This window comes from Nanorana parkeri, unplaced genomic scaffold (genome assembly GCF_000935625.1).
Source record: "Nanorana parkeri isolate BGI_ZX_2015 unplaced genomic scaffold, ASM93562v1 scaffold376, whole genome shotgun sequence".
Classification (NCBI taxonomy): Eukaryota; Metazoa; Chordata; class Amphibia; order Anura; family Dicroglossidae; genus Nanorana; species Nanorana parkeri.
In genome coordinates, this window is record NW_017306644.1 from 204,568 (window position 1) to 209,436 (window position 4,869).

Here is a 4,869-nt window from a genome sequence, read left to right on the forward strand (position 1 = left end):
AGAAACAGACACAGCACCTCGCGTTCATTCTAACATGGTGACAAGACAAGTTCATTCTAATGTCACTTCCAGCACCCCCCTACTTTTTTTTTTGTGGGTTTCATCCGGTCAGGAGTGCGATTGTCACTTTTTGTCTGGAAACAATAAATCAGCCACATTCATTTCTAGCATGCTGAAATTCCCTACAGATGATCAGATGTCACTTCCTGTCCCCAACACAGAAACGATCACTTGGGATTAAATTGGATCCTGTATGGCTACCCTCAAACATAGGATAGAGCTTAGCTGACTTGCGATGAAAGGCCCAGACAGTGAATTGTACCGAATGTTTATCCAGGAGCACCAATGACTTCCTTCCCAATAGTATTGAAGCAGTCAGAAGACTAATAATCAAATCGCAGTTCTAAAGGGTGCTCTCTTGTCCATGTCCAGCCTCAGCTGATAGATTGCATTTTAAAAGATATCATTTGCACTTCAAGGCAGAGCCGTCTAGTCATTCATGAACTGAACAGTCTGTCCTGACTCCCTCCCTCAACCCACAACTAATGACAGTGATCATGTGACCACAATAAAACACTGAACTGTTGTAAATAAATAAGTGCACAGGTTGTGGAATCTAAATCATTCGCCAAGTCAATCTCCGTCAACAGTAAAAGTTATTAATATACATGACTCTTGCAACACGACCTGCCGCACAGAAGTGCACTTTGGAATGAATGGTGTACAGGAAGTACAAGATACAATGTAAACAAACCAACACAGGATAAAGCCACAGCTACCAATCAGAAATCAATATTCTTCTGCAGCCTCATCAAAGCTGAAGATTGAAGGGTTATTAAGAATTACTGCTCAGCAATGCTGTGTGCTGTACGGTTAACACAACCCGGTCTACAGAACCTCCTATGGCCACCTCCTAGATTGTTAGCTCTGTGGCACAGCATGCATCCTGCTGGTTCGGGTTACCCATTACAATTAAAGCTGAACGCCTTGTCACTATAAAGCACCAAACACAACCCGGTCTACAGAACCTCCTATGGCCACCTCCTAGATTGTTAGCTCTGTGGCACAGCATGCATCCTGCTGGTTCGGGTTACCCATTACAATTAAAGCTGAACGCCTTGTCACTATAAAGCACCAAACACAACCCGGTCTACAGAACCTCCTATGGCCACCTCCTAGATTGTTAGCTCTGTGGCACAGCATGCATCCTGCTGGTTCGGGTTACCCATTACAATTAAAGCTGAACGCCTTGTCACTATAAAGCACCAAACACAACCCGGTCTACAGAACCTCCTATGGCCACCTCCTAGATTGTTAGCTCTGTGGCACAGCATGCATCCTGCTGGTTCGGGTTACCCATTACAATTAAAGCTGAACGCCTTGTCACTATAAAGCACCAAACACAACCCGGTCTACAGAACCTCCTATGGCCACCTCCTAGATTGTTAGCTCTGTGGCACAGCATGCATCCTGCTGGTTCGGGTTACCCATTACAATTAAAGCTGAACGCCTTGTCACTATAAAGCACCAAACACAACCCGGTCTACAGAACCTCCTATGGCCACCTCCTAGATTGTTAGCTCTGTGGCACAGCATGCATCCTGCTGGTTCGGGTTACCCATTACAATTAAAGCTGAACGCCTTGTCACTATAAAGCACCAAACACAACCCGGTCTACAGAACCTCCTATGGCCACCTCCTAGATTGTTAGCTCTGTGGCACAGCATGCATCCTGCTGGTTCGGGTTACCCATTACAATTAAAGCTGAACGCCTTGTCACTATAAAGCACCAAACACAACCCGGTCTACAGAACCTCCTATGGCCACCTCCTAGATTGTTAGCTCTGTGGCACAGCATGCATCCTGCTGGTTCGGGTTACCCATTACAATTAAAGCTGAACGCCTTGTCACTATAAAGCACCAAACACAACCCGGTCTACAGAACCTCCTATGGCCACCTCCTAGATTGTTAGCTCTGTGGCACAGCATGCATCCTGCTGGTTCGGGTTACCCATTACAATTAAAGCTGAACGCCTTGTCACTATAAAGCACCAAACACAACCCGGTCTACAGAACCTCCTATGGCCACCTCCTAGATTGTTAGCTCTGTGGCACAGCATGCATCCTGCTGGTTCGGGTTACCCATTACAATTAAAGCTGAACGCCTTGTCACTATAAAGCACCAAACACAACCCGGTCTACAGAACCTCCTATGGCCACCTCCTAGATTGTTAGCTCTGTGGCACAGCATGCATCCTGCTGGTTCGGGTTACCCATTACAATTAAAGCTGAACGCCTTGTCACTATAAAGCACCAAACACAACCCGGTCTACAGAACCTCCTATGGCCACCTCCTAGATTGTTAGCTCTGTGGCACAGCATGCATCCTGCTGGTTCGGGTTACCCATTACAATTAAAGCTGAACGCCTTGTCACTATAAAGCACCAAACACAACCCGGTCTACAGAACCTCCTATGGCCACCTCCTAGATTGTTAGCTCTGTGGCACAGCATGCATCCTGCTGGTTCTGGCTACCCATTACAATTAAAGCAGAACGCCTTGTCGCTATAAGTCACCAATCACAACCCAGTCTACAGAACCTCCTATGGCCACCTCCTAGATTGTTAGCTCTGTGGCACAGCATGCATCCTGCTGGTTCTGGCTACCCATTACAATTAAAGCAGAACGCCTTGTCGCTATAAAGCACCAATCACAACATTAGCACCGGCTGGCAATGTGTGTATAGATCAGGGCTTTGTTTATTTGGAAGCCGTCCTTGGCACTGTGGGCAACTACAACAGAGGAGTAAACCAGCCTTCCTCATGTTTAATCTCCTCCACCTCACAATGTTCACTCCATATAAAGTAGATGCAGCACGAGGCACAAAAACAGAAAATAAAACAGGAAGCAAGGAAAAACAATCAGCAATGTTTACGGAGCCCCTCCAATCGCTCCTGCCCACGCCACCTGCCTAATTATCCTAAATAAGCTTCACAGACCTGAACGTGGGAGAAATAACAGCTGAGCTTTTTTTATATGCTAAAACACAGCACAGACCGTGTGTATGGCATTCTAATACAGCACGCCCGCAATATATGGAATAATATTACTATTGCAGAGCCTTGTAGATCAATATACAGTATAATAATATAACAAAAACCTTTATAGATGGAAAAACAATATCACAGAGGCTGCTAGAGGGAATAATCCTACAGAGGAGCCTTTTATGTGGAGTGGTAATAAAACTGAGACTTGTATGTGGAATATTAATAGAACAGATTCTTATATATGGAAATACAATACAGCCCCGAGCACAGCCTGCTCTATAGGACAGCAACACAGCAGAGCCTGGCACATGTTATCATAACAGGACCTGCAAAGTTGTACCACACAAGAGAATCACATGCATGGGCTGCAGTCATCCCACAGAGGATCCTTCGATACAAAATAACAAAATATTGTAACATTTTACAAAACAAAGTATAGAGCAGAGCTGTGCATGTGTTTAATAATAGAACACAGAAATCCATGGGGTGTTGTCATAAAATAACACACGTATGATGTCATACATGACAATGATATATCAAAGCAAGGTTTTGTATGTGATAATAGAGCCTGTACATGATCCAGCCTGGTCTAGGTTTTAATAAAAGGAACAAATCTTTCATGGGGTGTCATAATAAAATAACACATCCTTCCATGAGATACTATAATAACATAACACATACACACATGCATGATGTCATACATGACTATGATAAAGTAAAGCAAGGTATGTATGTAGTAATAGAGCCTGTACAGGATCCAGCATTGTATATGTTGTAATAGTGTAACAAATCACTTTCATGGGATGTTACAATAGACACATGTATGGTGTCATACATGATAATAATATAGTAAATTAAGGTTATGTATGTAATGATAGAGCCTGTACATGGTCCAGCCTGGTATACATGGACTGTGTATGTGGGGTAATAGGGTAGCAGAGCCTGTACATGGTCCAGCCTGGTATACATGGACTGTGTATGTGGGGTAATAGGGTAGCAGAGCCTGGTACATGATCCAGCCTGGTATACATGGACTGTGTATGAGGGATAAGGCAGCAGAGCCTGGTATACATGGACTGTGTATGAGGGATAATAGGGTAGCAGAGCCTGTACATGATCCAGCCTGGTATACATGGACTGTGTATGAGGGATAATAAGGTAGCAGAGCCTGGTAAAGGACTGTGTATGTTGTGTAATAAGGGAGTATAGGCGGTACATGGTTCAGCCTGGTATACATGGACTGTGTATGTGGGGTAATAGGGTATATGTGGCACAATGGGGGGGTTTCTCACCTCTCTATGCCCATAGGACTTGCAGTAAATCCCAGCGGTCATGCCTTCCAGTAAGTCCCAGCCTGGAGCTCCCTGAGAGTCCAATCCAGAAGATCCTGGGCGCAAAGTCCCAGCCAGGAGCCGCAATCCAAGTCAGCGGGACCCGGCTCAGTCCTTCAGGGGGATGGGCGGCAGGATTGGGGGCGCTGGCTGCTCCCGGGGGTGCTGTGCCCCTTCATGCCCGCACAATGGTGCCCAGGTGCTGCAGCGATCGGCCGGCACAGAGGAGGCAGCGGCGTCCAGCTCTGGAAGGAGAAGGGAAGGGAAGGAGGTAGAAGAGGAGGAGAGCTGGGGGGTGGAGGAAGCACCGAGGGTGGGACCAGTGTGGGAAAGACCCTCTCTGTCCCGGACCCCTTCCCTGCCGCCGGCACACACAGCATGCCAGGAGTTAACTCTCCCCCTCCCCCTCCTCCGCATTCCTGCTAGGTACAGGGGCGTCCCAGGCTGACCTGTGCACAGTGACAGCACAGCGACCTCCGGAGACACAGGGG

At 46.6% G+C, this 4,869-nt stretch overlaps 1 protein-coding gene across 1 annotated transcript in view; it reads right to left on the bottom strand.

The window, feature by feature from the left end:
- Positions 1-4,471, bottom strand: part of CDON (cell adhesion associated, oncogene regulated) — a 46,804-nt gene extending 42,333 nt beyond the window's left edge. The window contains exon 1 of the mRNA XM_018559019.1: positions 4,340-4,471. The gene's annotated coding sequence lies outside the window, so the exon portion shown is untranslated. The remainder of the gene's footprint in view (positions 1-4,339) is intronic.
- Between the last annotated feature and the right edge of the window lie 398 nt (positions 4,472-4,869).